This window comes from Arachis duranensis, chromosome 2, assembly GCF_000817695.3.
Source record: "Arachis duranensis cultivar V14167 chromosome 2, aradu.V14167.gnm2.J7QH, whole genome shotgun sequence".
NCBI lineage: Eukaryota > Viridiplantae > Streptophyta > Magnoliopsida > Fabales > Fabaceae > Arachis > Arachis duranensis.
The window spans coordinates 20,679,908-20,691,831 of record NC_029773.3 but is presented as its reverse complement, the minus strand read 5'-3'; the positions used below and the strand labels follow the sequence as shown (position 1 = coordinate 20,691,831).

The window sequence follows — 11,924 nt, the reverse complement described above, 5'->3', positions numbered from 1 at the left end:
TTATGAATCAAAATACAAGATGCATGCAAGAATACTATGAATGTCAAGATGAACACCAAGAACACTTTGAAGATCAAGATGAACATCAAGACTTATTTCTAAAAATTTTCAAGAAAAGAAAAACATGCAAGAAACCAACCTTAGAAATCTTTAATGCTTAGACACTATGAATGCAAAAATGCATATGAAAAACAACAAAAGACATAAAACAAGAAAACATAAAGATCAAACAAGAGGACTTGTCAAGAACAACTTGAAGATCATGAAGAACACCATGCATAAAATTTTTGAAAAATGCATAAATTTTTTTAAAAAAACATGCAATTGACACCAAACTTAAAAATTGACACTAGACTCAAACAAAAAACACAAAATATTTTTTATTTTTATGATTTTATTATTTTTTGTATTTTTTTCGAAAACTATATTTAGAAAAACGAAAACAAATAAAAAAATTTTGAAAGATTTTTTTGAAAACTTTTTGAAAAGAAAATTACCTAATCTGAGCAACAAGATGAACTGTCAGTTGTCCAAACTAAAACAATCCCCGACAACGGCGCCAAAAACTTGGTGCACAAAATTGTGATCATCAACAATGGCGCCAAAAACTTGGTAGCGCTCTCAAACGTGAATCACACTGTGTCACAACTTCGCACAACTAACCAGCAAGTGCACTAGGTCGTCCAAGTAATAAACCTTACATGCGTAAGGGTCGATCCCACGGAGATTGTTGGTATGAAGCAAGCTATGGTCATCTTGTAAATCTTAGTTAGACGGATAATAAATGGTTATGGAGTTTTCAAAAATAAAGATAAATAAAGCATAAAATAAAGATAGAGATATTTATGTAAATCATTGGTGGGAATTTCAGATAAGCGTATAGAGATGCTTTGTTCCTGTTGAATCTCTACTTTCCTACTGCCTTCCTTCAATCCTTCATAATCCTTTCCATGGCAAGCTGTATGTAGGGCATCACCATTGTCAATGGCTACTTCCCATCCTTTCAGTGAAAATGGTCCAAATGCTCTTGTCACAGCACGGCTAATCATCTGTCGGTTCTCGATCATGTCGGAATAGAATCCATTGATTCTTTTGTGTCTGTCACCACGCCCAACAATCACGAGTTTGAAGCTCGTCACAGTCATTCAATCCCTAAATCCTACTCGGAATACCATAGACAACGTTTAGACTTTTCAGATTCTCAAGAATGGCCGCCAATAATTCTAGCTTATACCACGAAGATCCTGATTTAGGAATCCAAGAGATACACGCTCGTTCTAAGGTAGAACGGAAGTGGTTGTCAGTTACGCGTTTATAGGTGAGAATGATGATGAGTGTCATGGATCATCACATTCATCATGTTGAAGTGCAGCAAATATCTTAGAATAAGAATAAGCATGAATTGAATAGAAAATAATAGTAATTGCATTAATACTCGAGGTACAACAGAGCTCCACACCCTTAATCTATGGTGTGTAGAAACTCCACCGTTGAAAATGCACAAGTGATGGTCCAGGCATGGCCGAATGGCCATCCCCCAAAACACGATCAAAGGATCAAAATACAATCCAGAGATGTGGTAAAAAAAAAGACTGACTCTAGTACAATAGTAAAAAGTTCTATTTATACTAAAACTAGCTACTAGGGTTACAGAGATAAGTGATTGATGCAGAAATCCACTTCTGGAGCCCACTTGGTGTGTGCTTGGGTTGAGCTTAAGCTTTATACGTGCAGAGGCTTCTCTTGGAGTTAAACGCCAAGTTGTAACGTGTTTTTGGCGTTTAACTCTGGTTTGTGACGTGTTTCTGGCGTTTTACTCTAGAATGTAGCATAGAACTGGCGTTGAATGCCAGTTTGCATCGTCTAATCTTGAATAAAGTATAGACTATTATATATTTCTGGAAAGCTCTAGATGTCTACTTTCGAACGCCGTTGAGAGCGCGCCATTTGGAGTTCTGTAGCTCCAGAAAATCTATTTCGAGTGAAGGGAGGTCAGAATCCAACAGCATCAGCAGTCCTTTTTCAGCCTGAATAAGATTTTTGCTCAGGTCCCTCAATTTCAGCCAGAAAATACCTAAAATCATAGAAAAATACACAAACTCATAGTAAAGTCCAGAAATGTGAATTTTGCATAAAAACTAATGAAAACATTCCTAAAAGTAGCTAGATCCTACTAAAAACTACCTAAAAACAATGCCAAAAAGCGTATAAATTATCCGCTCATCAGTCACTCTCCCTTTTTTTATCAATATTTTTTTATATGCTAGTAACTTTTCTCTCAACTCATTATAGATTATTTCACTTTCCACTCTCTTGTCAAGCTTCTCAAGATTTTCCTCACTAGCATCTGTTCGGAATGAGTAATTCCCATATCTTCCAAGCTATTACTGATGATAAAGAATGTCATCAATTGATTCTCCTTTCTTCATAGAGAACATTTCATACTCTTAGCTCAGCATGTCAATGTTGGTTTCTTTTACTTGTTTGGTGCCCTCATTTGTGACTTGAAACTTTATCCCAGATTTTTTTTTACTGTTTTGCATCTTAAATCCTTCCGGTATTCCTTGAAGCTAATTACGCAGTTCTGCATGTTGACAGCATAGCCATTTAGTTTTTCTTTCCTTTTGTCATCTTCATTCCATTCTGCTTCGACTTTGGGGTGATACAACACCACCAGCGTCATCCTTTGTAGGGACTTGAGGACCATGTATGATTTATCTTCCACATGTTGTAATCCACTGACTGAGAAAAGATCTTCATTATTTCTTTTCAATACTTGAAGTTTTTTTTTTTAAGAATGGAGATCAGTTGTTGGACTGCCCATCTGTCAGAATATAAGCCACTGAATTTGAACCCATGTAGTTCGCCATCAGGATCTTTTCCTCCAAGCTGTGAAGCTTGATCTCTTTGAGACCAAGCTCTGATACCAATTGATGGTTATCAGTGGCTAAGAGAAGGAGGGTTGAATCTTAGCCCCTTTTTGCTGAGTAAATCTTGCTGCCCTTTTAAAACGCTTCAGGAGATATTTCTACTTTTTGTCTCATCACTAGTCAAGAGACTTTTTCTTTTTGTCTCGTAACCAATGAGGAGATATTTTTCAATTTTGTCTCCTACGAACATAATCAGAATTTGAGTAGAGTAGAAAGAGAGAATCACACCCAAAAGTATTCTGGTTCAGCTGCTAAGTGCAGTGCAGCATACATCCAGTCTCCATCACAACAATGATAGAATTTCACTATAATCAAGCAGATTACAGACACCAATTCTCCCTAGGAACTACCCTTCCTATCCGGGACAAGTTCAGAATCTATCCCCAATCCTAAACTTGACTAGACCTCAATCTAGCTTTCAACCGCAAAGTGCTAACCCAACTTGCAAGGGAATCCCCTCAGGATCATGACAACAAAACAGAAATACATACAAAGAATTTCTGAGATAATAATGGCTTTTTCTTTAACTCTCTGCCTTTTTCTACTCATTGACTTTTTCTTACAAAACCTCACATTTTGCCTTTTACCAATGAAACACAGACAGATTCACTAAGAAAAAGAAATATTCAATGAAAGCCATGAAGGAGAAGAATAAACAGCTCCAAGATCTATGGGAACCCGAATGTGTGCTCTCACTCCTTATCTCAAGCCTTGGCCTTTCACCCTTATTATAGAAGGGGAAGCTTCCAAGGTTGAGACGGTTCAACTGAGCCAACTTCTTCTTCTTCAACTTCAAAACCGGTTCGGACAGAGAGAAGAGAAGAAACCGAATGTAAAACCCAACATGCAATTACCTCTGTGTCATCCTTTATCACCAATCTTCATCAATTCGGGCCTTCCATCTTGACTTGCTCCCCAAGAAAGATTTCCGACCCTTGATGAGTCCTTGATGCTTGACAGCTCCTCGTGCTCTAATCTTCTGCCTCTTCCTCCACGTAGCTACAGTATCTACCTCCTGTGGTGGTTGATCAAAAATAGAGACGAGCCATGCTTCCAAGGGATCTTCTTCTCTGACCGAAACAGATTGCTTCTACTTTAGGCATGAAAATCTTGAAGCTTCTTCTTCATATCTTTCCTTTAGTAGAAAAGATCTCAGCCACGCCATGCTTTGGATCTTCTTTTTGCAAGAGCCATCATCACCTTGACCTCTTGCTTGCTTCTAGCTTCTGTTTCTTGCACCTCTCTTCTGATAACTTGCATATTCTCCTTTCCTGATGATATGACCGAAAGTAAGGAAAGAGAAGAGAGAAAAGAGAGGGAATGCTTTCAAAGAAAATAAAGAAGGAAATTAAAATCAATTAAAATGAATTAAAACACACTTCCCATGCTTTTGCCTTCTAACGTGCATAACTCATTAAATGCCATCAAATTAGATTTTCTCTTTCCATTTACCAAGGCATTTAAAGCTATTTTATAAAATTTGAATTCCATCCAAAGTGAGCAAGGGTAACCGAAACAAGCACTATCGCTTTCCTTTCAATTTCAATTTGGACCAAGTTAGTTGGTCATTCAACTTAGTGACTTTGGGCTACACCATAATTTCCAAACCCAATTCAAGTTGCCTAATAAAATAAATCAGCCACATATTTGATAGAATTTCTTGTACAAGGCTGAACATTCACTTCATGTTGGGCTTTGTTATTTTTGGCCCAAAATAAAAATATGTACAATAAAATTATTAATTAACAAATGTAAATTGAAGATCAAATTAATAATTTTATAATTAATTGTTTTAATAATATTTGATCATCATCAAATTAATTTAGAGTTTTTCAAATTTATCATAATCAAACTCGTATTACTCAAACTCTAAAAAGCTTTCATGTACCTGTCTCTTGAAAAAAAAATTAAAAGTTAATTACAAAAAAGGAAAGAAAAGCTAAATACCAAACCCAGTATAACATGTACAAATTTTAATATTAATAACTTCAATATATAAAAAGTTCAATAACAAAGTCATCACTAATGTAAAAAATAGATTCAACTTATAGTGGTGTATGTTCTTCCTTATCTCATGTGTGTGTTTAAGATTATATAAAAGCTATAGCAGGACCAAATATGAAAAATTGAAAACATCTTAGCTATGCTTTTCTCAATTAAGTGATATTACAAATCAAATTTATGAAACATCACGACATTCAAAGAAAACCATTGAACCACTGATAAGTGAAAAATAAAGTTTACGGATACTTATAAATGCACTGGATCGTTCAAGCTAAGTAATACTATAGTGAGTAGATATCGTTTCCACAAAAATTAAAAGATTGAGCATGCAAATATCGAGTTGAATAACTAATTACATCAATAAAACTTGGATTGATTAGGACAAAGTTGTGTCTTGCTTGAAATCTTAGAAGTTGAGTGCTTCTGAGCAGTGGTGTTGATTGGAAGAGAATCATAATAGAGAGAGTCAAAAGCTTCAAAGATGTTTAAGCTTTAGGAAAATCAAACTTTGTTTCTCTATTCTAATGCATGCAAAGATCTTTTAATGATGTTTTGACTCCTCGATTTCTCTTCAATTAACCAACTGCCAATGTCTTGGTCAATCAATTAATTGAAGAGGTTAAGTACAAATACAATTTAGTTTTTCATAAGATCCAGAGGTAGTCCTTAGGTCAGATTATATGTCATGTATCCAAGTTAGTTCTGTCCGATTGAATCTTATGAGAAAACACAAAATTTAAAAGTTGTTCTAATCCGAATTATATTTCACGTTTTCAAACCTATATTGATTGAAAATCATGTATGTGTCGCACACTTTAAAAACCACTATATCTAATCGTTTCAAAAAGTCATGTGAAAGAATTTTTAAGCATAATTCGAATATTAGTTCTGTTGAAGCAATAGAGAAATTCAAGACGAGATTAGTATATCTTTCGATACTACTAATCCTTTAAGGATGATGAACGAACAACACAATCTTAAAACAGATCAATACAATACTTTAAAATAAAAAAAACTTAGATTAATAATCTATAAAAATATAAACAGAATTCCTAACTCTTTGACAGAGAAATTAATTACTCATGAAAAATTGAAAACAAAACCAAAAAAAAGAAGAAGACATAAAATCAAATTTAAAGATTTTCTCCCGGATGCCCATCCTTGTAAACAATGTCCAGTTATTTATATCTTAGATTTACGTAAAATTCAAATTTAAAAGCTAAATCGTTATCCTATCTTTTAAAAAGAATAAAATAACTAATAATAATAATTCAATTTTTAATTAAAACTAATTCAAATTAAATCCTGTCTCATAGAATCTTTTACAATAATAAGCAAGATTACATCTTCCAGGAAAATGTGGGATTTAATTGGCGTGTAAGTTGGGTCTTGGGTGTGTAAGTTTGGTCTTCGGCGTGTCACTTACTGTTTGGGCATGTAATCCCCACCCTTGGTCCTTTTCCTTGGCGTTACAGGCCACTTTATGGCATTACACGCCATGCATTATTTTTTTTTTGGGGAGTTGATTTTTACGAGCTGAAAGGTGTCGTGATTTAAATTGAATGTCCACTACAAATATATGTATATTGTTTTGAAATTTTGGATGTTATCTTTCTAATGTCATTAGAATCGTCTTATTTAAACCTCTATAATTCAATAAAGATTTCAAAATTTACAGCATTTACAAATTCTCTTCAAAAACATTGCACGCCAAATTTTCTCCTAAAGGGCGTTACACGCTCATTTCTTCTTTTCTTGGTGGCGTTACACGCCACTATATGTGATTACTCCCAGGAGTTGAGTTTCTTCAAGGCGGGGCACGCCAATAGGTGGCGTTGCATGCCACCTCCATATCTGCTCAAGGGCGTTGCACATCCTCTCTTGGCGTTGCACGCTGCTTTGTACTTACATGCATGGAGGGAGCTAAACGCCCTATATGTGGCATTACATGCCAATGCTCTACATAGCTTTGAATGCTACGTTCTTGGCTCTGCATGCAGCTTCACATGCTTGCCCTTTGTTCCTTAGTTTTCCTTTATTTTAACTATATGTTTTTAAAAACACTTAAAAAACACATTATTAACAAATGATAGTTAAAAATAATTGGTTTATAGGAAGAAACCATAATTAATTCTATGAAAGCATGACATTAATACAAAAAAAAATATTAAAGATGTTAACACATTACAGTACTAAACTTAAAATTTTATTTATTCTCAAACAAAAAGAAAAAAATTAAATTTAGTGAAAAAGAATTAAATCTCTTTAAATGCTCATATTCAATCTTAATAGTGGAATTTTTAAATGAATTCTACAATCATAAATGGATTTTTTTCTCTTAATAAATCTTAAAATCTTGAGAGTGAAAAATTCTCAAGAACTCAAGTTCGGATGATATTATGAGATTCCTCTTCTTAATTTTTTGATTGATCCTTGAATTATTTACTTCATACTTTTAACCGAGAGAAATTTTTAAAATGTTAGTTCTAAGTGTTTTATCTTAAGGTAGGTTTTGATATAGGATTTCAATCAATAATCTCGGATCAGTTGGCCTAAGTTACCAAGTGATAAGGCATTCTTCAGATATAATTACCCAAATCTCTCCTTAACACGGTCATACCACAAACATATAACTAGAGTTTTTTTTTTTCTCCCAAACATATTGATACTCAAAGCATCTTTGGACTTCTAAATGTTTTGATTCAAAGCGGCTTTTTATCGTGGACTTTCAATCGATAATCTCAACCCAATTAGCTCAAGTTATCGCGTGATAAAACATCCCTCAAAATAATTATATAAAATTAAGTAAATAAAGTTCAATTGAATATTTTTATTACTTATAATTTAATTTATATTTAATTTTTATTATTTTAAATTATCATTTATCATCAATTGTTACAAAATTTAAATCAATTTTAATATGGCACTAAACAAAATTTTAAACCTCTTAATCAATTAAATTTAATACGCATCATTACTCAATTGAATTACAAATAATGATTAAACATAATTATTATTTATATTAAAATTGTATATTTTTTTGTATTTCTGTTTTGTTGAATATTAATATTGAATCATATATAAATTACTAAATGAAAGTATTGTACAATATTTTTATAAATAAAATCTCAAGTTTAATATTAAGTTATATATTATCTGTAACACCCTAACTACCAAAGCTCACGCTTCCGGCTTTGCAACTCTGATAGCTCGGACATTACGACGACACTTATACTATTTAATACTAAAATATGAGCCTGTTTAAAATTTTAAACCGCAAAACCGCTCCAAAAAAAATACTTTTGCTATACAACGTACATCCATACATACCATAGAGCTTGCAGAAACTCATAAAGAGTACATCCATATATATATACATACATATATATAAAAACAATATTACAAACATTACCCAATACAATTTCTATCCCTCTTACAGAATATATCAGGATAAAGGCGAGGGTACAAAATAATAATCTAAAGCAATACAGAGTATCTCAATAACCAATAAATAAACTCTTCGTGACTTCTGCGCCCACCTCCTGAAAGGGGAAAAATGTAGGGGTGAGAACATCATCTTCGAAAGGGTTCTCAGTAGAGGGTTTTTGGGAATTACTGTAATATGATACGTGAGGATAACCGTACCAGTGATTAATAACCGTCTTATGCCTCTTTTCAAAAACAACGGTTTTCAATAAAAGTAAAGTCGGAAATCTTTTCTGAAAGAGGTACTGTTTAATTTTCAAAACATCAAAAGCCTTTTAAAAAGGTTTATCTAAACTAAACCAAAATAGCCTTTCATATTTTATTCCAAATCAGAAACACAAAACTGAAATCAACCATCGGTTCATCTCATTCCAACCACGGCCCTAGGCCCAAACAATCCAACCATCAACCAATCACCACAATCCAACAGAGTCCCAGATGCAAACACAGATAGGAAGTTCAAGCACAAACAAACAGTTACAGCAAATAGAACAATTAGCAGTTAATCACAAAGGCAAACCAAGTACAATATGCACACCCAAACAATGTCACATAGATGCATATGATGCATGCCTGTCCTAGTGGCTGATGATATCATCTGTCGGTTATCAAGCCATCCCGACGTGTCCGGTAGCTAACCCGGGCACAGTCTCTTTGTTGCGTATTAATATCATTAGAGGGAATATGTGCCCTGTCACCATTAGAGGGTATATACGCCCTGTCGCCATTAGAGGGTATCTGCGCCCTGTCGCCATTAGAGAGTATCGGTGCCCTGTCGCCATTAGAGGGTATCGCATACAACCAGAGAGAAAACACAAACATACTCGCATACAACATTCATCTCAGCCATCCGGCTTAAATTCACAATTCATTCAATTGCATACATGCAATTGTACTCAACCATGGATCACCATCCATCTCAGCCATCCGGCTCACGGTTCAATCCAGAACCAGCCAATTTATCAATAAATACAGTCCTTCGGCTTAAATTCATAATTCATAATCAGCCCCACGGCTCACAACTCATTCGGCAATCAGCCATAGTTCAATAGCATATACAGCCATTCTGGCTCATAACAAAATCGCACTTCCACCATCCAACATCATCAAATTCATAAAGCGGCATTTAAGCCATAAATTACTTTTCCTCAAATCATTTTACTTTGAAATCAAGTTTCAACTATTTTCAGCCTTAGCTTTAAAGATCTCATTTCTCAAATCATCTCAGGCTCATAAGCCACTTTTACTCAAAGTAAATTCCCCTTTTAAAAACAATGCCACTCTCGGTATCCTCTTTCCAAAACTTCCAAAACCATGGAAAGTAAAGGATTTATTTCAAGGTATTCAAAATCACCTATCCAACAATAGGATTTTATAACAAAAGTTTCTCGGCAGAGTCCCAAGTCTTTAGAGAAGGTCAACCTATATCAATTCCTTAAAACTCATTGAAACTCTTAAAATCATAGATTCTCGGTTCAAGTAAATAAAACTGAGTTTATTATGAAACTGACCATATAAAATCACAAGTTCCAACCCGGTCTAAAAATCAACTCATTTGAAACGGAACCGGTTCGTTTGAATCAAACCACTTTCAGGTTTCTTTTTTGGAACCCATCTTTCTAACTCTTCAAATTACCTCAAACTTGATTACTCAATCAAAAGTCTAGATTCCTTTAAAATCACTAAAAGCCCCTTTTTATATTGAAATCAATATTAGAGCATCATTCTTTCCTTCAGTAATTCAAACGGTAAAAATAGTTCATTTCTAACTGAGCCGAACTCAACGCATAAAGTTCATTAAATAAATTAAGCTTGAAAACATAATTATTCTTTTAATAAATCAAATAATACAATTTCTCAAATCCAACCCTTTTTAAATAACTTTTCAAATAAGACTAGGATTTTGTAGAAATTTCGACAACACCTCCCCTAAAACTTAGACTTTTGCCACCCGGTTCGGGTCCCAACTAAATCGTTCCTCTTCCCTTTTCAACAGCTCAAAACCAGAAATCAATTCAAAAGCAAGCTAAATCCAACAATCGCCTCAGTGGCATATCTCAAGGAAACCATTTCAAAACCAACTCAATATCAACCGATTTAACTCATTTCCGAAGCTTTAAAGAAACGGTTTAGCAACAAATCATTTGTCAAAACCAAGCCAATTAAAGCAAACCAAACTGGATTCAAAAGAGCGTTCAATATTTCACATTATCAAGAAAATCAACTAAATCCAAATCAATTCTCAATGGATTAAACTCGACCTCAAATCTTTAAAGGAATCAACTCAATCATTCCATTTCACAAAACCGCACAACAAACCAATCAACAAACGTTCATAATCAATCGAGACAAATCAAACCATACATAAGGCTGATACAATCACCAAATACACAATATCTCACATCAGTATCCATATATAATAATTCCAATACATAAAACATAGATTTTGGAAAGCGCCCCTACCTCAAAACACAATATCATAATCCAAAAGCGTCACCGGAACTCTAAATCAACCTGAATTCACCGGCAGCTTACATCATAGCTTTGTTTACTCTCGCAGCAGCAAGGATAACCCTTACGCGCAACATGTGGCTCCGATAACTTAATCCTAGAAAACATTATTATTGCGAAAATCTTAAAACACATCACGGGATATGAACTGGCAAGGTCTCGAGGCAGAGGTACTTACGGCAACTAAGGAATACTAACTGAACCAAAGGACAGAAGCTTCAGCAGTGGTTCTGACAACCACAAAACCGCCGTTGGCAGCCAGAATTGCCGCGACTCAGCCTGCTCCGTTAGCAGTTCCCAGCACCTATTCTCAGCATCGGTGGTGACTCAACAGCACAGGGCAAGCTAACAGAGATTCCAGCAACACCCGCGCCACCACCGGCGGTCGGAAACGCAGAGCCGCAGGTCCTCCGACAGTGACAACATATCATATGACAGCCCCTTTATTAAACACAACAGTTTCAGTGGCAGCTTCAAACTAAAATTGAATTGGCGGAACTAAGAAGAACCAGAAACGGGGCAAGCTTACCAAAGCAATGGCGATCCTAACGGCGGCTTCCAACGGCAGTGGCGGCGGTAGCTCAGAACCAACGGTAATAGCAGCGACGGCGCGCTCCCTTCACTCACGAGCTCCTTCTCGCCTTCGTGGTACTCTTCAGGTGACAGAACAGGGAGATGGGTGGCAGAATCGCGACTGGGCGAAGACGAACGGCACGGCTTCACGGCGGCAGCTCGCGGGCAGACCGAACGACGGTGGCGCGGCGGCGAGGCGTGGGTCGATCTCCCTGGTTCGCGAGCTCTCTCTCTTCGCCCAGAACTCCCTTTCCCCTCAGCTCGCAACGGCGGCGACGGTGGCAGTGGCACCCCACGCGCCGCCTCCCTCTTCTCCCCTCTTCCCTAATTTTGCCTCTCCTTCTCTTTGTTTCGTTTGTTTCTTCCTCTATTTTCCTTTTTGCCTCTGCATGTGGGTGTCTAGGGTAGAGGGGCAGCAGC

At 35.7% G+C, this 11,924-nt stretch overlaps 1 long non-coding RNA gene across 1 annotated transcript; it reads right to left on the bottom strand.

Annotated features, from left to right (window-relative positions):
* Positions 1-8,277: 8,277 nt before the first annotated feature.
* LOC127744721 (uncharacterized) lies at positions 8,278-11,539 on the bottom strand. The gene is made up of 4 exons (XR_008005686.1): positions 11,461-11,539; positions 11,110-11,372; positions 10,884-11,028; positions 8,278-8,476 (listed from the first exon to the last, which is right to left on the bottom strand). It is a non-coding gene; the product is annotated as an uncharacterized LOC127744721 (long non-coding RNA).
* Positions 11,540-11,924: the final 385 nt, after the last annotated feature.